The 23,103-nt window shown below is 40.3% G+C and overlaps 2 protein-coding genes across 2 annotated transcripts in view; one reads left to right on the top strand and one right to left on the bottom strand.

Annotated features, from left to right (window-relative positions):
- The window catches only part of FILIP1L (filamin A interacting protein 1 like), a 146,397-nt gene extending 128,148 nt beyond the window's left edge, over positions 1-18,249 (bottom strand). The window contains exons 1-2 of the mRNA XM_088068989.1: positions 18,178-18,249; positions 17,892-18,034 (exon numbers count right to left, since the gene is read on the bottom strand). The gene's annotated coding sequence lies outside the window, so the exon portion shown is untranslated. The remainder of the gene's footprint in view (positions 1-17,891; positions 18,035-18,177) is intronic.
- Positions 1-23,103, top strand: part of CMSS1 (cms1 ribosomal small subunit homolog) — a 221,053-nt gene that overhangs the window by 129,949 nt on the left and 68,001 nt on the right. The window lies entirely within an intron of this gene.

The following is a 23,103-nucleotide window of genomic DNA, read 5'->3' as shown; positions in this document are numbered from 1 at the left end:
TACATGGCAGCATTGTAGGCTTCCTGAAGTTCTCACTTATCAACTGCGCAGATGCTGATGAGGAAAAAAGCAGCCATCTCCATAAATGTGGAAAGCTGGACAGAACATTTCTTTTTAATATTTCACTTTACAATTTCAGATGATTGTATTTATTGAGAGAATAGGCCCTTAAAATTATCCAACTGCTTTGACTTGCAAAAAAGTTTGCTTCCTGTTAGATGTCCTTGAGGAGGAGGAATTAAACTGTAGCTATGAAAACCCCCATGTAAATAGGTAAGATTAGCCATTGTGTGCGTTTGTGATGTCTGTAGCACCCAGTGACTTAGATAATGCTGTGTCCCCTTACACTTTACACACATTGTGAGAGGCACTGCACTGTCTGTGGCCATTGTTGTATTTAAGTATGATACAACCCTGGTTGGAAGCCCGTCCCTACTAGGGTGGGGTAGAGTGGTGTGTGCTCATTGGGTGTACAGCATTTAGATCTTAGTGGTCTTGCTATCAAGCCTATTGAAATTTCAGGGAAATAAATATGTAACTCATGTGAGAAATTAGAAAATGCTATCAATGATAAATGTATTTCTTTCCTTTCCACTGTGATCATCTGTGTTGGTTAAATGGAATTTGTGTTCTGAAATTTGCCTTAATATAGGGAGACCTAAGCACACTGCAGAACTGAGAGCAAAATTTACATGACCTCTCAACTGAGGTATTTGTAATATATAGGTGAAGTGTCAAGAACTGCTGTGACTTTTTATTCCATATGGGGATATAAGGGATTTTGTGAAGCATTCCAGCAGAGTGAGACAATCAGCAATCTTTCTGCTGTGTGCGTGAGGTATTTTTTTTTCATGTTAGGAGTGCTTCTTCTGAGAAAAAAAAAAAAAATCTTTCTTTTATGTTGCTTTGGAGTGGTTTTTGTTTTTGTTGTTGGGTTTGGGGTTTTTGTTTTAACAAATAAAGATGCAAAACAAGCTGTTCCATCTGTAAAATGCACTGTTATTCTCCAAAGAAAACTTTATAGTGGAAAGATACTGGAAAAGGGACAGTCTTGATGAAGCAATTGTCAGGGAAACAAGGGGAGGGAGTGTATTACATGAAGACACATTGATTTTCTTTCAAGCAGCAATGTTCTTTTGCTTTTGAGGATAAAATAGGATAAAATACTTCTTAATAAGCCTATCTCCCTTTACCTATGGGAAGAGTTTTGTCTAGATTCAACCTCGGCTGTAGCCTTGCTGCTTCTTTCTCTGGTTGCATAGTGGTAAAAAAAAAAGGAACAAGCCATTATAAGATGTATTTTCTTGTGACTATGTCAGGTTGGAGTTCTCAGAGGTGTTGGGCTGGGCGCTGTCCACTGTGCCAGGCATCCTGTGGAGCTCTGCTTTGTTGCAACTCCTCTATCCCTGCTTTATTGTAATGAGCCACACTGGCATGTTGTATCTTAGAAAAAAAGGAACACATTTCTCTCAGCAGCTAACTAAACGTTAATTCAGGGGTTTACAGTGCAGTATTGGGCTGTGCAAATAAGCTCAGAGAGATGACAAGGAGTACAGATACAGTACAAAGATACAGACACATGCAGTGGAACTTAAAGGAGCAGTAAGAGATAAAACAAATGCAGCTTAAAGTTGGGGCAGTGGTGTTTCCTGTGGATTTAGGCATAATATTTTTCTTCTCTTAAAGTAAAGTACTTTAAGAGAAGCCATAAAGGCAACAAACCAAGGAGCGATTTGAGGAGGTCAGGCATCATACATGAGAATCAAAGAACTTGGTAGTGAACAACATGTGCCTGAGGAGTTCTTCCCATCATATCTTAATGAAGTGAATTTGGTGTACAGGTGGAGCCAGACACACACTGGAAAAATAGTTTGTGATACGATTTGGCATAATTTTTCTTATAATTCATTATTTATGCAGTTTACAAATTACTTCACCTTATTTGGGTCCTAGATACTTACTGCCTGATAAGGAGTTGTTGCTATTTATAATTTGGAGTCTTTTACTCAGGCTGCTGTGATGTCCTAAGTGCTTCTGTAAAGGAGGAATGCAATATGGAAAACAATATTAACTATAAATTAATTAACAAGGGAATTGCAGTAGAGATGGCAATGTGTGTCTGCTTTGAAAACCACTGATGGTATGGTGAAAAGTGTTTTACTAAAGGTATTCTGTAGAACAAGCAGCAATGCTAATGAAGTTTCAGTGCTCAATTACCTTGATTAAGGTAATCAAAGAAACAGTGCATTCATTAGTTTGATAGAAACATTAGGCATTTTTATTAAAATTGCAATTTGAAGTGTACTAGACTGATGTTAATTGCATGTATTATGGGGCAAGTATAATTTTGTGTCATAGCCATCTCCTCTGTTGTTTATTGTGAATTTTGTAAAAAGCTGCAAGGTTGCTTTCTCCTAGGGCTGTTGAATTCTTTTATGAAGAGCAGAAGCTGTACTACTATGATCTTTTACATTTTACTGGTGGGCAGCAAATTCCAAATACAAACCTTTCTTTAATTTTCACCAATATGACATAAACGGACATGGCACATAAAAGGCTGAGCCATTGCATATGGCTCCTGGTATAAAGAGTATTACAGTAACAGAAATGCTCTGGTAATAAATTTATGTGAATGGTAACCATGTGTCTCTGAATGCCTCCTGTTTCTCATTCAAGTTAAACGTTACTCTATCAATACTTGCCAGCTATCTTGCACTCTCATGTCTCTGCAATATTTTTAAGCCGTTTAATGCCTTTCAGTTTTTGAAGTTATCGTATTATTTTTAAGATCTTTAAATTAGGTCATAACAAAAATATTTCTATTTATCTAATCCATTTCCCTGTCTTCAGACTGCTTGGTGTACTGAAGCATGTAATAAAGGAGAGAGATTTAAAGAGCTTCCTTCAATATCAGGAGAAAATACTTTGAAAATCACAAGTTTCCTTTAAAAACTAAAGCTTTTTCAATTGACTGCAGTGTTGATGGGAGTGGCTGTGAACGATTAAACTTCCTTGCAGGGGGTAGGATTTGTAGGATGTAGAGCTAGTGAGTTACTATTTCCAATTCTTGGGGGGGGGGGGGGGGGGGCGGGGAGAAAAGAGGAGGAAAAAAGGATTTCTATAGCTGTTGACTACTGTGTGTCAAATTGGAGTTAAGTGTTGTGCCTCATATCAGTTTTCCAGATGCTTTGGTTCAATTCAGGTTGGAATCCAGTAGCCATCCAGTTGCCACTGCTCACAGAAAGAATGGAGTGCAGGTTTTTTTAAATCACACCAATCATCTTTTGTTAATCTAGTGCCCTGTTGGCCAAAGCAGGAGCACATTTCCCTTAGTGCTTGTAACTGTTCTCTTATATGTGATGAGAAGCCTGCTTAGGTGAGTGAGAGCTAACAGGAACTCCCTCATCACATCTGCTCAAAGCTGCAGTTGCTGAGGGCAGATGATATGCACAGTTTGAAATCCAGGAATACACTTTTCAGGCACTGCTTTTCTCCTGGAGCTACTGTCCATCCAATACTGCCCTTGCCCTGACGTTTTAGCTAACACCTTTTGCTACCAGTTAGGTTCTGCCTTCACTTTCAAGTTGCATTTATTCAACACTATGGGTAGAGCTCCTCAGTGAAGGTCTTGTTAGGAGGCAGTGACCCGATGCAGCACTTTGTCTGGATCCTGCTTATTTTGAGATAAGCAGTGCTTTTCTCAAACAAGGCCTGACTGTACTCAACATCTATTAAAAGCACCCTCTAGTTTAAAAACAAAAAAGGTCTTCTGGAATCACGTAGTCTTCTGAAATGTCTCAAAACTATTCAAATGTTGGCAACCAGCATAAAGCCTTTGCCTGATCCTAATCTCCAGAATGCAACAGGCATCATTGCCTGGCTATTTTCAGCCGATTCTGTGTACTGTGTACATCTAAAACTAGAACACTGCTCTGCTTTGCTTTCCAACCCCAACTGCTGTACTGGCCCTGTCCTCTTTTTTTTTTCTTTTTTCTTTTCTTTTTTTTTCCCCCCCTCTTCAGATATTTAGAGTGAAATCAGGCACTTCAACCCAGTGTGGGGTTTTTTTAAGGTTGCAGTGTTCTTTGGACTGGAGAAGTGTGACATTTCTGTTGGCAGGCATTTGATTCCTATACTTCCAGATCTTTGACTCAAATAAGCAGCTGCTTCAATAAGATATTTTTTGATATTCATAATACCCATACACCCATCAGCTTTTCTGCACAAACCTAAATGTGTTCTGGAAGCTTTTATGGGATTTAATCCCAGATTTGGTGATTTCCCATGGGCTGTATAGCTTTGTATTGTCATTTGTCCTCCAGCTGGGGTCCTCCATCCTATGGTTATGTTTCCTGCTTTGCTTTTCTTACTGTTCCAAACTCTAAACTTTGGCAGTCTTTACATTGATTAGTACTTTCATTGCTTGGTGATGAGTTGTCACTAGCTGTTTCTTGTCCTATGGTTCTTCCCATCCCTAGGAGCAAGCTGACTACCCTGACACCACTGGTGGACTACAGAACTATAGATTTTTCTTTGTCTCACTCTGAAAAAACAGAACAAAACAAAGCAACCTAAAAAAAGAAACTAAGGTCTATCCAACTTCCTTCTAGAGAAGAAAGAAAGGTCCAAATAGTTGGGCTGTCATTTATGCCAGAAACAGAATACCTAGTTCTTTACTTCTGTGTTGTTTGCTCTGGCACATAATAGGTGTATAGGCACCTCTTTACTATGTGGATGGGAAAAGAAGAAAAAAGTCTATTTTTTATTGTTAAGGAAAAAAATGGTAAAGTTGTAGGAACACAGGGGAGAAACACAGGAGTCCTTGAACATGAGAGAAAGAAAATTTCTAGCTTACAGTACACAGCTCAGTGGAACTGGGCATGGAAGCACAGAAAGCATGAGGGAATGTGCGTTGAGAGATTTTCAGGCAAGCTGGGAAAATGTATGTGAGGATATAATGCTTACTATTAATGCATATTTTTTTACATATATATATATATATACATCAAATAATAGGTGATATATTAAGTAAAATTTTAAACATTGAAGTCCATTATACAGTTGTAGAAAACAGAGTGGCCTGTGGTTGGAACTGCCTGTCTTGAGGATCTTTATCTCACTTGCCCTGTCCTGCTCTCACACATCAGTGTTTGGTAAAAATTGGGAGGGACAAAGAGAAGAGTGTATTTGGTGGACAGGGTTCTGAAAAGCAGAATTTGATGATTTGAGCAGTGTGTTGAGACAAAATTAGTTGACCTGTCCACATGGTCTTCCATTAATTGGGCCCTTGTATTTCTCTAAAAAACTTATTTTTTGAATTTTGGTGCAGATTTAGGTGTGGTCTCATCTCTTTTTTATATAGACCCACAGAATAAAGACGTTCTAGGATTGATGTTTCATCCACCTGGTTCAGATTAGACTTGTTGCATCACTAAAACAGGATTTTATGGCTTTCCTTCTATAACTACATTTGAGTGCTTTCAAAAGCTTTTTTTTTTTTTAATTGGACATGATAATATTTGAGGCAGTATTTTGGCTAATTGTTTAAATCTGCATTTAGACAATTGTTAAAATGAATGCTTTTTTTGTTATGTAATATTATAAACCACACATGCCCTATAGTCTCTAATTAGGAAACAATTAAAATTACAAAACATCTACTTCTTGACACCAAATTTTAATGACTTTATGCTTGAGTTATATTATACCAGCTCAGGGGAATGCAAATGGGACATTTTGATCCCTTTAAAAACTTCTATGAATGCCCATGTAGGAGCTGAAAATAAATATTCTTTCAGTCTAAATGACTATAGAGTTCATCTACAAGGACTGCTCCTGACCTCAATTGCCTCATTTCTAACATTCTACAGTGTGTAGTTGTCACAAGGTAGAACAGCACAAAAATTGACAATTTTTTGGACCCCGTAACAGAAAAGAATAGCTTTTACATTGGGAAACAAGACTCACCAATATATTTCATGTTTACCTATGCACCACAGTATTCACAGCACAATTTTTAAATTCACTTCAGTTCAACATTTTAATTATATGTTAAAACACCAATACCTACAGGCTCAAATAGTCCTCATCGTGGACTGCAGATTTTTTTTTTCATATAAGATGGTGGAAACTGCCTGGAGTCCTGAGACAATGGAAAGTTTCAAGACTTCATGTACATAAGTCATAGAAGAAGTACTACAGTGTTCCCTCAGGCTGATTATTTCATTCCCTCCCTGTCTTCCTCACAGAACAGATGTAGCTCAGACGGGGGTCTGAGCATCTATTTAAGTATTGCTTGCACTTCTGTTATTGGTTTTTGCCTTTTTGTTAGGGTGCATAGGTTGGACAGGAGTTGAGGGTGAAATTGAGGTCATGGTTCAGCCTTCTACCAGCTCTGTGACACTGCCCATATAGAATGATGATTCATCCTTCCATCAGTTTTGTCTTCCAATAGCTCTGAGAATATCTATGTAGTGTCTTAGAGTGTGGGTGAAGTGTTCATTAAAATGTTGCTCATGCCCAAAACCCTTAGGCAGCCTGACTGATCAATCCTCTCTGGGCTTCCATGGCACAAATTAAATCTCTATTGTGTGAGGATCTTTAGTTCTCATGTCTACATCTAATGCTCTTTTCTCTTAAAAATCTTCAACTGGATTTGACCTCTTCTCAGTCTTGAGCTACACCTAAACTACAAGCACAGCAAAAATCAGTACTGGCTGACCACATTGTTTTAGTTTGTAGGGCAAATGGGATGCAAACTCCATTTTATACACAGCCATCATTTACCCAGATGTGAGGGTCCACATCTCAATTCCTGACTTTATTAAAGCACTTGGACATGGTAAGACATTAATCAGGGCCTTCATGTAAGTATAGCTGTTTTATGGCTTTGATGGAGTTAATGTCCATCCTGACTTTGTTGAAGTGGTTACTGTTACAAAAAGATTTGGTCTTGTACTTGAGCTGAAGCTGGGCAAGCTCCAGTGAGTGGCTTTCCATGCCCCCAAACCCATAGTGTTAGGCATCATGTAGTTGCTTGGAGGACTGAGCGAACAGAAAGAAGAGATTACTTCAGGACTCAAGTTCCTTGATCTAGAATTCATTATGGTACTAATTTGACTTCAAATCATGATCTTGTTTTATTGTCTGGGTGGATATAAATTTTACCCTACTAAAAATAGGGGTTGCTGTAACTATGACAAGGATTTTAGGTTGGAAGCCTGAGTTCTAATTTGTTTGACTGACAAATGAGAAAATCAAAGAATGATTTAGTAGCTCAGAGTTGCCGTATTCCTTATTTTCAGCAACTCCAGAATGGTTTGCAGCCAAAACTGCTGTTGTCAAACTTCAAGGAGTGAGTCCAAGACATGTAGTTTGCAAATTCCTTCTAAGTTGAAGCTGTGTTTTTTCTTTCAAAAAAAACCTCACATAGGAATGGAGGGTCTCATTTATCCCCCACAGCAATAAGTTCCCCTACTCTTACACCACATTTTTGCTACTTAGAGAGGCACTCTCACCAGGTGGATTACTAACAAGGTTGGTATATAAGCTAATAAACTGCTCTCTGTTCCATAGTCACAGCTGGGCTGCTCCCATACCTGACCCTCACAGAGCTATTGCAGTGTCTAGACACGTCTTTGGATCCCTGTTAGTTGCTTACATGCAGTGGGAGCTCTGCATTCTCTTCCCTTACGCTTGCAACATCTTCAGCTTTTTCCTCCTTTCCAGCTTCTCTGATTGAATTCATACGAGGACAAAATTCTGTCATTTCATCCTGCATGCTTTCTCAGAATAAATATGAGAAATATGCCAGATAAATAGTGTGTGCTTTCTGTTCATTTGTTGGCTTATATACTGACTTTGCCGGTTTTAAAGGACTTTAAGTTTTGGCAAGGCTAATATTATAGTGACAGTTGTGTTCTTTCACCAAGTTCTTCCTCTTAGCCTGACTGCTTTTCTGTTCCAGGGGAGAGCAATAACCAATTTTCCTTTTTTGCTTTCACTGCTCAGCTTGATGCTAATCTGCCGGCATTTCTTTCTCTGATCTCTTATTGTCTGCCCAGCCTCAGTCTCGCTTCCTTTATTCTGACAGCTGCTCCAAACTCGCCTTCTTTTATGTCCCCCACATATTTGTTTGTGTGTCATCTTTGTTGGTGCCTTTGATGTTTGGCATGACCTTACTGAGATCTCTCCTTGAAGGAACTTGCCTTTCTAGTGGCCCAGAGGGCACTGAAGAAGCAAATGAAGGGGAGGAATCATCTGGAACCAACGAGTTCATGGGCTTGTTATCAGCAAATAGTTCTGTCTTACCCTTTTCCACTGTATGGGACAGTGTGCAACTTCTTATGTTTTCATCCTACACCTTGCACGCTCTGTCTGCACCTGCATTGTCAAGAGTGACCTGGTGCCAAAATGGACTGGGACTTGTAACTGAGTGTTTTCTTTGGCTTAAGCACCTGATGGATTTTTTTTCCCCATTAGGTTACAATCTTGTTTTTAAGGATAAACATACTTGAGATGCCTTTCACTCTCTCTTTGCAGTATACAAAGTATCTTGCAGTAGTATCTGCAGTTGCAGAAGTAATTTTTTCCCCCAAAATATGAGGTATTAGATTTTTAAATATTGCATTTTTTGACCAATTGTGGTGATTTCATCCTGGAATTATAGGGGGGTTCCAAAATTATATTTTACACAGTGAGGTTAGAATATGCATCCTTTCACTGTGGTATTTTAAAGAACTGATAGGCAGACTTCTACATGCAATTCAGCATTTCATAATTATACTGTATTGAATTTAGAGTATTTGGTCAAGAAATGGGATTATGAATAAACTGGTGGAGTAACTGTGTAGCCAGCTGCTTTGAAGTAGTGCTTATTTAATTTCACATGAATTTTTAATAATGATTCCACCCTGTTTATTGTATTAAATTCCACTTGGTGTGGATTCTTAGACCAATGTGATCTGTCTGTGACAGAAGGATTTTGAGACATGAAACTGTCTACTTTCTGAACTTTCATTTGCTTTGCACTTTATTCCTTTTAATAGTTAAATGGTTGTTTAATATCTGAGATTGAGATTGAAAGCAGTTCTTTTTTGTCTGCTTCTCACCGGCACAGTTGAAGTTTCTCAAAAGAAAAGACATAAGATTCAAATATCCTAAGTTATCCAAATTAGTGTACTTTTTCTTGGTGATAAATAATGCCCTGGAAAGTATCAGTTAATTCAGTCTTAAATCTTTAAGAGGAAATTTTGACAGGGTTCTGTAAATGTAGAAAGTTCAACAGAGTAACCAGAGAAAGGTTCCTAATGAAATCCTGGCTTTGGTGGTGAAAACGTCTGTCTAGTTTTAATAAAGGCTTGATTACACTGCATACATGAGGATTTCTGCAAGTCTGCCCTGATGACATATAAACTTGAAATTATGCACAGCCAATAAAAGGCCACCTAATATGGTTTCATATTTTGAGAGGTTTCCCCATAATTGCCCCAGCTAGTTAGTCTGTTTTCTAACCATTTTGGCATCTGCATGTGCTGAAAGAAATCATCCTGGGAAAGATGGAGCTTGTACAACTTGTAATGATGTGAAGTGACCTGACAGAGACCTCCCCCCTGCTGCCTCCTTATTTAGTGACTTTCCACAAGTGATGAGACAGCAGCCTTCTTCCAGCAGCTGTTTTCTAAATTTGGTCTGACAAATGGTATCATAAAGGTGGCAGGTGAGGTTAAGGGATCTGATCAGAACATACTGATTTAACAGCCACCAAAAGCTACAAAAGAATATAAGGAAAAACAATCAAGTGCTGTCTCTTTATCATTGTATCAATTTTCTCTGCATGGTCCCTTGTGAAAGCTTTTACTGATGGCTTTCAGCTATGTATCATTATAATACCTCCAATAAGCATTACATAATAGGAAAAATATGCTACATTGAGCAATGAAACTGGTGTTAGCCAGTCCTGTGGCCCATATCAAAATACTCTCACTAGTATTCCCTGTAACAACACTTCCTTAGATGTAATGGACTACAGCATATCATCAAGTAAGAGTTCATACATGCACTTTAATGTTTTTTGCATATCCCTCTTACAAGCAATGGCTGTGACTACTCAAGAGGAGCAGAATCCATTTTTTCTCTCTATAATAGTTCAGACAATTTTCAAGCGTATTCTCTGCCATTGCTGTGTTTGCATGGCTAAATAGGCAAACACCATCTGTTGGTTCTCTCAGGCACTGAGGAAGGGGAGAAAACACAGTGATGATAAAACCACAAGAATTAACTAGAACAACTGGGTAGACAGTAGCACTTGACTGATTTTTGTTGCTGGTTCTCTTACTGACAGTTCAGTAGATTACTAGTTGTCTCCTATTAATGGTGTGGTTTATAAGAAGAAATTTGCAGAATAAGTGCATCTGAGGTGCTCTGGTAAATCTTTATTTCAGAAGCAGTTCAGATGTCAGAAGCTTTGAAAAGGATCTTCCCTCTTTACTGTAGAGTGATACATCAGTATATGCTTGGGCTGGAAATACAAAGATGTCATTGGAAACCAGACTGCTGACTGGATGTGAAGACCTTCAGTCTAGGATAAGTCAGGAATTCAGGTGCTTACCTGAAATGAAGCTCCTGTACTCAACTTATGTCATAAAATTTTTCTTAACTATTTGAATTCTCCTTATATTAAAGCATTGTACTGTTTAAGGTGCTAACTGGGAAAAAAAAAAACCTCGAATATCTTTATTTGGATGGTTATTTCCTGTGTTTGCTTACCAGCATTAAAGCATAGAAGTTACTTTCTGCATGGGATTGAAATGTTGCAAGTTACAGATTTTCAGTTGTTGTCTTGAAGAGTTTTGAAGACTATTATTACAGATACAGGTAGGGAGGATATATGTAGGTTTAGAGATCTTTTGTCATAAAACTTCAGTATAAAAAATACACTGAAAAACTAATATATTCCAAAGATGTTAAGTTATAAAAGGCACATGTATGAATGATAGTTTTGGCCAAATGCAGCATAATGTAATATATTAATGTAATATAAATAATAATGTAATATAAATAATGTAATAAGTATTACATTAATGTAATGGATAATTCGATTGGTCACATTAATGACACAGTGAATTCTAGCACACAGGTATCTCTGTAATGGGGAAGGTGACTGGTGGCAATTGAATGGACAGATGGACTTCAAAATGCTAGCAGTGGGAGCTGGAGAGGACCATTTTTGGTCATGACTTTTTTTTTTCATTTAAACTTTAGATAATTATCTGAGAGTAAGCTGACCTATAAAAAAAGTTATGAAGGATCATAACTTATGGAGGATGGAGAAAGGATTATTCTGTCACTACAGACAGGGTCCATCAGGCACTCAGGACCTGAAGAAAAGTTGACAGTTGTACCTGTAGCTGTGTGTGGTGTCAGCATGGTGTGGGAAGGATTTATTTCAGCTGGCTGAGCAGCTCAGCATCTGCTGAGTGCTTATGGGTCATCACCTTCTAAGCATAAGCAGGCACCCACCCTTGTGTTCAGGCCTTGCCCTGTTCCTGCCAGGCAGAGGGGTGGGAAGGGCAGCCCATGGGTCAGGAGTGCATTGCAGCAGTGTCTGCTGAAACATTTGTCTGCTTCAGCTTGCACATAGGGAAGAAGGACATAACAGAAACCCAGCTACAATCTTGTTTACCCAGTCAGTATGTTTTAAGATACAAAAAATTTTATTATTTTTCTTTTGGATATTTGTCAAGTGTGTTTTGGGTTCAGTGGGAAATTTATAGTGTAATGTTTGGTAACAGTTGTGTATTTTGAGGATGGTGCCACGAGAAACAGGGTGCCCAGGTCCTACCTTGTTTGAATGATCTTTCTAGGTTTTACTGCCATGTTCCACACCACGGGATGCAAGTGCTTCCCAAGCCCTCTGACCTGCAGAGGCAAAGGCAGGGTAGGCTCTGTGCCTTTTGTGTCTTAGGGATGGAAAGTAGAGGCCATTTGCTCTGTACCTTGGAAGAGTTTCCCCTGATACAGCAGGGATTTTTGTTGCCTGGGTTCTGAGGTAGAGTTCTTCAAGCGCCTTAAAAGTTGTTGGCAAAGTGACTGTGAGGAAAATTGCCTCAGGTACTGTACTGGGGGATGATGCAGTATTAATGTGTTGACTTAAACTTCAAATCCTAAGGTGGCACAGGGTGGCAGCTGTCTAAGATGCAGGTTAACAAACCAGTGTTATTAAGTGCTTTTGTCCAGGACATGCTGAGGGGCCAGTCAAGACCATGTGGGTGCTGCTTTGCTAAACACAGTTCAAATTTGAACAAGCCTTGTTCCAGAGGGCTTGTGGACAGTAACAATGGAAGGACAAATGTGCAGAATACAAAAGTAAAAGCAACTGTGCTACACGTGTGAAATCAGATTAATGTTACAATTTTTGTTGTGGGGAAATAGCATGCAAGAGGAGAAGGCTGCTTTAGTGACGAGGAAGAAAACCAGAGAGAATGAAGGCAGAACAGAAAGAACTGAGCATACAGTTAATTGAGCCATGAATAAAATAATGAAAGAGGGCACAGAGGTTAGAGGAGGCAGAGAAACACCACGTTTAAGTAAGGAGTAAGGGTAAACCTAATGCTTGTACTACACTGTAGATTTTGAAGAGTGCATCTTGACTTGCACTGCTACAATGTTTTCCTCTGAAATGCTGTATTGGAAAGGATGGATGCTGAACTGTCTGAAGGACAAGTAGAACCTGCTGAAAGCAGTTGTGCCCATTTGATGAAAGCTTGAGCTTTGGCATGTCAAGTCACTGCATGGGTCTAGAAGCCGCTTTCCTTTTTCTTCCCAGCCTCAAGTCCTTCACAATCAGAATTTCTATACTCCAATTACACTCTTATAAGAAAGCTGCAGACCTCATATATTGTTCCTGTGTTGGCTGTAAGAAGACTTGGACCTTTCCCTCAACACCAGCTTCACTGAGACTAGGGATCAACTACTGTCCTACAGTCTGTCCCAGGTCTAGCGCACCTCAACCCTGGCTTTGGAGTCCAGCCCTTCACAGCTTTCTGTCTCTTCTGGGTTAACTTGATCTTCCTATGGGATGAGACCCAAACTCTCCAGGTCCCTATGTGCCTCTGGAGTCCAGCCCTTCACAGCTTTCTGTCTCTTCTGGGTTAACTTAATCTTCCTATAGGATGAGTCCCAAACTCTCCAGGTCCCTATGTGCCTCCAAAGAAGTTCTACCCTCGGCCTGCATCCCTTCCCAACTTATCCCACCCTATGATATATCCCAAGAAGCAGCTTTAGGCCTTTTTGTCTCTGTTGAATGAAGGATTCCCTTCAGTAGTCAAAAAAGTAGGAACAGAAAAGCAGCACTTGCTGTTGACTTTTGATTTAGAAACAGTTGAATGTTCTTCTGTGTGTTCCTGGCACTGTTGCCTCCTACATAGGATGCTCAGAGATCCTCCATTGTACATGGGCAACTTTGAAGGTGTGCCTGTAAGTATTTGCAAGGAATAGAGAAGATAAATTGTAAAAGCCTGATGGCCAGTAATATCAATGAGGGCGGGTGAATCTCAGGAAGAAATTTAAGGCTACTTTTATATTTTTCATCCTGATCCTGCCTCCCATTTTGGCACCCAGAATTTATAAAATGAACTGAATTAGACTATTTTAGTTGGTTTTTTGTTTTGTTTTTTACTATAAGTCATGCTTCTTCTGTTAATATAGTGGAAAGAGCACCTGCACAGCCTATGTCCCAGCCTCCCACAGCTACATGTCAGTTGGATAACACCACCATAACAGGCCATTTCAGCCTCCCAACAGCTGTCCTTGCCATTCTATTGCACAAAATGGTGTTTTTCACCCTTCAGCAGAGATGGAGATGTGCGTGTTGCAGCACTGCAGTAAATAGTAAGACAGTTTGTTTTCTTAACCTTTGTCTTTCTGTATTTCAAAATTCACCATTTATCTAGTAACTTCATCAGGAGGCTGAGATGTTTCTGAGGCAGTGTAAGCAGAGATACCACATAGCAGAGTTTATTGGGAGAGCGTGACTAATGCAAATAAGAAGATCCACCATGACTGTGGTTTTAACTCCCAGATTTCTAGTGTGATCTTTGGGAACAGAAATCTGTCATCACCTTCCAGGCTGTGTCCTTCCCCTTGGTGTGCTGGGACCTCTCTGACACCAGGCTCAGCACACACCCCACTGTGTCCTCTTCCACCCAGCTCCTGGTTTTCCTCCCTCAGCTGTGTGCCTGCTTCAGCTCAGGTGCTTCTGTCCCACAGTGACAGACACAGCAGAGAGCTGCAGTGCAGGTGTGTAACTGGGGGTATCTGTTAAACCTTTGCAAAGGAGCAAACTACATATTTAAAATAGTAAAGTGAATATTATAATGGGTGCTATGCATTTTTACTTTTGCTTTTAATAATCCCAAATGGATTTAGTAATGTTTCCTTTCTGTTTTTATTTTGGTGGTTGTTATTTTACCTTGTCTATGCTAGATTACTACATTCTATGAATATATAAATGCAGCCTACAAAGCTGAACAAGTACACATATTAGCAGTGGGACAATTGGGGTTTTTTGCATTTGATGTGTGCTGGGTTTAAAGTGTCAAGTCTTCTGGTCTTGAAGACATTTGGGATGGGATTCTTTCTTCCTCTGTGCATATTCTGTTTAGCAAGTTGACAATCTGATATTGATTAGGGGTTTTAGGTGCAGCAGGAGTACAGCTAAGAAGAAAAGAATGAGTTGGTGTATATTTCTGTGCTGCACTGATCCCTACTGAACTGTCTGACTACCAAATACATTAAGGAGTTAACAACTGAGAGGTGTTCTCCTGGAGGAGTGCTGATGGAGCCTGGTGGTTGTACAGCTGAAGAGCAGGGATTTAGAACAAGCTGTGCCAGCCTAAGAAACTTCTCCCCCTATTCTTATCATAAATTGTGATAAGAATTATCATAAATTATCATAAATTAGTTATGCTAAGGTGATCCTCAGCAAAAGGCAGCTAGCAGTGAGCGCAGCAGGGTCTTTAGATGTTAATGTCAGGGTGAAGAGGAGGAAAGGTGATTTTCCAGTATGTCCTGCATGTTCCAGGAGCCCTTTCTGTGCAGGAAACAATCCTGTGGTCATAGTTAACTGTCAGTAATTTACCCTATTTGGATTCCCAAAACAAAATGCAATGTTTAGTTCAGCTTTGAAGGGCAAACAGTTCCTTATGGAGCTTAATTGCTTTGTTTACATGTAGCTAGTTAGTTACCACGTGGCAAGAACAATAGACTGAGTGCCTCGTTTAACCCATGATCAGAATGAGATAAAACACAGAAGACAGTGAGGCTGTATTTCTTAAACAGACCACAGGTCAGATGCAGCCTCCTTGGCTGGCTGTCTCCTAGAAAACGTGCTGCCTGGCAGCAGCTGTGTGACTTTGCCATATGTCCTCACTGTCTGATCTTCAACTAAAAGCAAGTGGTGTTTCTTGGGTCTCTGTTTCACATGGACCAGGCACCTTCCTGAGAGCTGTGTGACTCACTGACCATTCCTGGCACAGTGCATGCAGTGAACATCAGACCATCACACAAGGCTTTGACCTCACGTTACCCCACGGCTTAACCTGGACCATGCCCAGTTTGCAACAGAGGCAGCTGGGTTTCCTCCTCCCTGTAAGGAGGCAGGGCAGAGCCTTGGGGAAGCGTGAGCCTTGATTTCTCAACCAGCCACACCTGTCTTGTGGGATGAGGAGCAAAATGAAGTTTACTTAGTTAAGCCAGATCTCTGGCAGTCAGTTATGCCTGCTACTGACAGGAGACCTTTCAACAAGGGTGCTTCAGCCATGCCAGAACGCTTTTCTTGTTGTCACGCAGTCCTTCAACCACAGGCAGTACCCTGTGACCCAGCATGACAGGAGTGCGTGACACAACACGTGCTTTCCCTGCCCAGAAATTGAGAAGTTCATTGTCAGGTCTGCCAGACTAACAGAGACAAAAGAAATTTTTTGGTTGGGACTGCAGCTCTCACAGCCTCAAAGAGTCCCTTGCGTCTTGGGGGAGCGTGGGGCTCACGCCAGGTCTCCCTGCATAACTGAGTTTTCCAGAGCTTTGAGCAGAGAGGACATTCCAGAGATTTTTATCTGTTTGCTTCTCCATTTCACTGGTGGCTTTTCCCCTCATAACATCTGAATCAAAAGTCAGAAAGTTTGCTGAGAAAGACTCCTGTTTTGTTCCTTAGGTAGTTTCTTTTTGGCTGAAGAGAATTCTCCATTGCACCTGCTTGTACCAAAGGGGTAAGGTAGATGTTCTGCATTAATTTACCAGAAGTGAAGTAAGCTTCAGCCATCACTGCAAACTGGAGAACAAGTTGCTAACATCTCTTATTTTGTAAATCTGTGTGCAGCTGGGAATGAGAGGCCTTTGAAAATATACACAGAAAATTTAAGTGCAGGAGAGCACTTGCAAATCAAAAATCTTCTTTATCTTTTTCCATGAGTGAATTATTAACTGGCACAGTTGTGTGCTCAAATCTCAGGTACGGTTTACAGTTGTCACTTGCACTTGAAAGGGTGTAAATGGAGGCTGATATCCTTTATAGCAGTCATCTCCACAGCTGCTCCTCTTCCCTCTGTAGGCAGTCTCGCACTTGCAGAGGTGATGCAAGGCAGAAATATTTCCTATTTTTGTATGTTTGTGGTACAGAGGAACCAAATCATGCAAATAGCTCAACAAGACCACAATGACAGTGGTATTCTAGAGAATACCACAAATTATCATTACCTTCCCAAGCCTTAAGACTATGAAAATAAACTTTTAAAGTCTACTGAGGATTTAAGCACTAAGAGCCCCTTCTACCACCACCTAAATATATGAGCTCCTTCTAGAGCTGGATGCCTCCTCAGTAAGACTAACTTGTTTTGAACTTATACAGGCATTTACAGCTACCATATAAATTGAAAGGTTAGCATGTCTGCTCCTGCCTTGTCATTCTTCTGTTTGTGTAACACAGAGCCCAGCAGTCATCACAAAAAAAGAAAACCTTTGGAGGAGGAGACTTTAAGGAGGAAAACTCCGTACAAGGATCAATTATATTCCTCATGAGAATTCAACCTCTGATTCAGGGGTTCCCAGAGACTAACCTGGAAAGCTGCTAAGTATGTGACCTCAGGAAAAATTTCAAATTGTGGCTTTTCTGCACTGCTTGTCCTGCTGATATTTTTAAAAAAATTTGTTATTATTTTTGGTCATGTAGCCTCAAGCCTGATGTCCCACTCGTTAGGTTGCCCTCAATGAACAAAACTCAGGGAACTCCTGAGTTCATCATCCAAGAAAACCTTTATTTTGGAATACAGACTGAAAAAGATAATCTATTTTGTCAAGTGCTTCCACACCTTTGTAAACATACAGTCTCCTCATCTGGGTGATCTCATGCATATATTCATCAAAGTTCTTACTTTGCTTTGAGACCACATTTGCAGCAAAACAGTAATATATGCAATATAAAAAGGTTTTGGGTGAGATCCAGTACAAGCATCTCATGGTGAAATCATTCTTAATATTATTTAACAGCTACCTGGTGTCTGATCCAGAGAAACTGGTCACTACCACCTTCCTTTAGACACTTAAGTGAGTAGCACATGTGAGTCTTGGATGTTACATGAATGTAGGTCAAGGAGGACACAGATCATAGTTTGTCTCTCACATTGTCAGGCACATTCCTCCTCCATTTTTTGACAGTGGATTGTTGATAGAGTGATAGCTGCTAAACAGGTATGAGCTCATCAGAACTCCTTACCAAAGAAACCTTGTCTGGAAACTCTTACCTCTCTCACTGGAACTAGAGGGAGGGAAAACTGGAAGTCTTGGCTTAAGGAAAACCTTTTAGTACTACAGAAGTTAAGTGAAGATCAGCTAACCTGCTGGAGCATCACAGACTGGAAACCTGAATGTTCTGGCAGATGCCGTCATTTTGGCAATGGCGCAGGTGGCAGTCCTGCAAAGTCCTCATGGTCTTTATCACGTAGTAGGAAGTGGCATTTCTGCCCTGGATACAAACATCCTAAAAAAGAAGTGGTTAGTTAGTGACTCCACAGAAATAAACTCTTGGACACAGCTGATACCACAAGTATTGAAGTGCAAGGTAACAATACAAGTACTTTAGAAGGAGTTATCGGTGTTGCCAGTGACAGATGTAATACCTACCAATAATTACGCCTTACAAAACAAAAACCCCAAGACCAAACCCAGCAGTCTTACAGACTCCTTGCTTTCCAGCTTTCAAAACTCTTCTGGAGAGTTTTTGCAAATGGGTGGTCTAAAACCCAGGCTGATTAAATATCTGCTCTGCCTCCTGTCACCTTGGAAACAGGGAATGCCTACTGTGAAAACAATCTGAAGGATCCAGGATGGAAATTCAGATTTCATTACATTTCCCCATTTCACAACAGACTTCTTCCCTTTTTTTGTTGCTCAGAACAATAATACAAGAGTCCACAGCAAGGTCTGCATTTCCAGCTGTAACAAGTATATTGAGGTGGCTTATGGTAGGCAGTGCTTCATGGTAAATGCTGCATTGGAAAAAGGAGTGCCCATGTCTCTACTGCTGAAAGTAGGGAAAAAACTTACTTTCATGCTCCATAATGCAGAGCATGCACCCACGCAGTTTTAGCTCCTTATTTACTGTAGCCAGTTTATTGTGGGTCATGGTAACTATCTGTGTTATATGTCTGTTCTTGCTTGCATCCTTGGGAGATAATGAGATTGTGTAGAGGTTATATTGACAGCAGGGTTTCTTTTCCAAATTCCTTTGATTCTGTTCTGTTCTTCATGCAGCCCACTGAAATAATCTCTTTCTATACTGTGGAGTTCTTCCAAGAGATTTTTTTTTTTGTTGGGTACATCCATAAAAGACAAGGAATTCTACCTTGCAATTTAATTCCCTCAAAAACATCAGTCTACATCCACCCATTTAAGTCATCTTACTTTTGTCCCTAATCTGTCTTAATATCTTCAGGCAACCAAGAAACTGGCCTTTCATCTGTCTTGAACTTTTGAGAATTGCTCAACAGTTGCACAAAATTGTTTTCCCTCCTCCTGCTGTGAAGACAGTACCAAATTAGGAGTGTATTTTGGGACAGGCTTTACTCAACTGCCAGGGGCTGTGATCTCGTAATGTAAAGATGGAGAGATGTTCTTTGCTGTGCTTGACATGGAGGCCTGAAAGTCCTGTGCTCCTTTAGGCATTTTAGGGTTCTCAGTGTCTTACAGAGTCTTTATTTCCCAACTTTCCTGACACTTAACTCTGTGTGGCCAGGTAAATATTACACGGTGTGCGCAGCCAAAGAGTACAGTACTCCTAAAAGAAAGAAATGGAGCTAACATTAGGCCTGATTTTCTTGCTCTTTTGTTAGGCCATTATGGATTTTATGTTTTTTGTGACTTATGATGTAATGTTTTTTTGTGATAACTAAAATGTTGTTCTTCTAATCCCATTTTTTCACTAAATTTCAAGAGAGAGGCCAAGATTACCACCTTAGGTTTGTTTTGGGGGTTATAGTCTCAACACTTGTGATTACAATAAAGTAGGATCCTCAACTTCAGATCACTGTTTGATGTCGTCTTATTCTGGAAATTAAATTATGCTGATTTAAATGTCTGTATCCGTTGTCTTTCCAAAATACACAGCTTGGTTTTAAAGATAAATGGTTGTCATTTTGTGACAGACTGTGTGCTAGGTTTAAGTTCACTTAGCAAAGCTTTTTTTATTGGAGCAGCTCATGTAACTTGTTAACATGCAAGAAATTATTAAGCTTTTACTTCCTCCACTCCCATTTCCTGTTTGGATGTTGAAAGGAAGCCCTGATTGCTAATTTGTGATTAGCCAGCAACCCAGAGTGAACTTGATCCTGTGGCTTTGTGTGGTGCTTGCCTATGCAGATACAGCCTCAGTCAAGAGTGGGATTGCTGCAGCTCATGTTTTGTGGGGAGAGCTGTAAACAATCTCTGCTCTTCTTTCCGTGAATTCATGTCCTGCATTCTGAGAACAGAGGTAATGGCAGGTCTGCCAGAGCCTGGGAGACGACACTAAAACGCTGGATGCTGCAGGAGAGGAGGGACGCTTGAGGGTGTTTTTCGGGTCCTGCTTGCCCAGGAGGTGGCACTGTGCAATAGTGGGATTTTTACCTGCAGTGTTTGTCGTCTCACCCGACTGTGATTGTTTGAGAAGTGACAGATGAGTGAAGTTCCTTATTCAGTAAAACCAGAGGACTTGTACTTCTTTGAGGATGCCTCAGCTCTCTCCTGTGTAAAATGCATCATACTGTCTATTTTGCACTCCTATGTTAGGGAACTGACCTACGTACGTATTCTTGGGGAGTCGGGATCAGAACTGGGTTTGTGAGTGAAATTGTTTTGGCCACAAAAAAGTGGTGATGTCTTTGGAGCATCTTTACTTCCAAGGCTTTTGTGCAAGTCCTTTGTGTCCCCCTTGATATTTCCCAGACCTACTGAGAAAGCAGCCAAAACAAAGAGCTGTGTACATGTAGCGTGCACTAGAAAATGAGAAAGTTTTGATGAGTCTGTGCTGTGCTCCTGTTACAGTGCTGGCTGCTCTGGTTTAGTGCTTGTATATAACACACACAAAGCTTTTTTAAGGCATCTCTGACTCCACCTGCAAGTGCCTGACCTGATTTGTGCTGCCAAATGCAGGCCAACACAGCTGAGATAAATCTAGAAAATCTTCCAGGTCTTTCATTTTTAATATGGTGAAAAACTGAGACCCTTTTCATTTCTGTCTCCAATAACAGCCTGGGATTAGGAGCACATACGGGTTGTGGGTAATTCTGATCTTGGAATGGATATACTACTTTACAAAATCTTAGGCAAGTTTATTAACCTTCTTGTTTTATTTCTCAGAAGGGTGAAGAGGGGTAATGCTTTCATAACACAAGAAATACAAGAATATATTTGTAACACAATGTAACAAATATGTTCACAATATACCTTGGAGCTAGAAATGTTACGGGAATGCAGAATACTTTTGTTATTATTAATCAAACCTTAAGTGGCCTATACATCTATAACAAAGGCCTCTTAGCAAAAACATCCTTTGAAATAGCCTGACCCTTTACACTTTTTCGGAGACATTAATAGTTTCCTGGCTCAGTGTTTTAGGAAATGTCGTCATAGTCTGGAGGAACCAATAAAAACATAAGTCACCTATTTTGTCTGATCGTTTTACGCCAGGATATTTGAGGCTGGAAGCTGTGGAGGGATAGGAGGGGGGACTGCTTTGTTTGTGTGGGTGGAAGATGTAGATGATTTCATACTGCTTTAGTGTAACTTTACATATTAGGACTCTAGAACTGTGTGAAAAATAGTATTTTTTTGAGTTCATACACAGAGGCTTTAGATAGTTTATGTAACTATTTAATGATTTTTTTTTTCTCCTTCCTATGCCATTTATTGCTTCAGTGCCTGATGAAAGGGATGTTGTCTTTGGGGAAGAGTATTCTGTTGGTTTTAGGCTTTCATTGTCCTTTAAATAAAGAGGTAAGAGCTTTTAAGAAATGGCAGTGCCTTTTGAACAAATGTTGGTAGCTGATTATGGCAATATGATTGGTGGGACAATAGCTTATTTGGTATGGTCAAAGGAGACCGTATCCTACAAGCAGAAAATGTAACTACTTGAAGAACCACTACTGTATGAAATCTTAGTACAAAGCATTGTTACATGATATTGTGAAAAGCAAACCATGAGTGTCTGCAACAGGCATCTGGTGACACTTTGTTCTCCATTATAAATGCCAGTATTTACAGTGGGACAAACCCTGCCATCCTTCCATGGTTTTGATTCTCTCTGTTCTGAGGCAAAACTTCCAGCAACTGTGTTAGTCCTGACTGTGATCTCTTGGCTATGGAGAGCAGATGTGAATTGCAGTTTTTCTCCTACTTTGCTGCTGTCTGCCGGAAGCTTCACACAACCCCTCAGAGGTAACATCTCTGTTACTGTTGATTTACGCTTGGTTGCATGGAGCTGGGAAAGGCTGTTCTGACCCCATTTATCCTCTGCCTCTTCCCAGAGCATCCTCCAGAGAGGACCAAAGTTTTTGTCCGTTTTTGGGAAGTCATGCTCTGTGTTTTCTCTTTTGTGTTCCATCAGCGTTGGAGACCAGTGTAATGTTTGTCATCAGTCTAGAGAAACTGAAGGATAACACTTACTTCATTCTGCATAGCTGTCTTTACAGAAATGAGCTAAGGCACCAAAAGAGACAGCCACCACCACTGCAAGCTGCACCATAATGTATTATGTGGACTCTTCTCCTCACCTTCCCTCCAAAGTAGAAAAATCAAACGTGATTTCTTTTCATCTTCTGCTGTAGCCTCAAAGGGAAGTGTGTGCAGCTGTCATTGGTTCACTAAGAGTTCAAACCATGTTCAGGCTGCAGTTCAGGGTCTGCAGACCTCCATTAAAATGTGCTTTGGGATTTCAGAAAGATGCAAAAGGAGGTCAAGGGTACCAAGATACCCTGATTAGAATCCAGTCCAAAGGGGAAATTGCTGCTGATCTAGTGCATTTGTGTTTTATGACTCCAAGGTGTTATCTCAAGACTTATACAAGAAGCCAACAAATGAACCTTTCTGTTAACTCTCACCAGACATCTACCCTCTATGTTTTTGGAGGCTTTTCTCTCCACCTTTCAACTTAATGTGATGAATGCTGGTTCTTATTCTTTTTCAAGCTGAGTGTGCATCAGCCCTGTGGCAAAGACACTGTGTCCTGTTACCTTCCACTCATGACAGCCACTAGGAGATGTTGCTGCAGCAGAGGTATCTCCTTTGTACCTGTCAGTATGGCTTATCCCTTTTGTGTATGTTTTAGCAGATCAGGCCTAGACTTGTTACTGTGAACAATGCCATGAGGTACCCCTTTCAGATTTTTTCTTAAGCTGGAGCTGGATCTGTGTGTGGAGGTGTCCCTGGAGTGTCTGTATGCCTGAGCGCTTGGTGATACCAGGGTCACTGCTCGGTCCCAAAGCACAACATGCAGGCGACAGCCAAACTGAGGCAATTTCTTTCCCAAGTAACACCATTGGAGACCTGAAGAGATGTACATTGAGCAGGATGTGC

This window comes from Pseudopodoces humilis, chromosome 2 (assembly GCF_049639895.1).
Source record: "Pseudopodoces humilis isolate 2021_Gansu_Grassland_sample_001 chromosome 2, ASM4963989v1, whole genome shotgun sequence".
Taxonomy (NCBI): domain Eukaryota; kingdom Metazoa; phylum Chordata; class Aves; order Passeriformes; family Paridae; genus Pseudopodoces; species Pseudopodoces humilis.
This window is presented reverse-complemented; position numbering and strand designations above follow the sequence as displayed.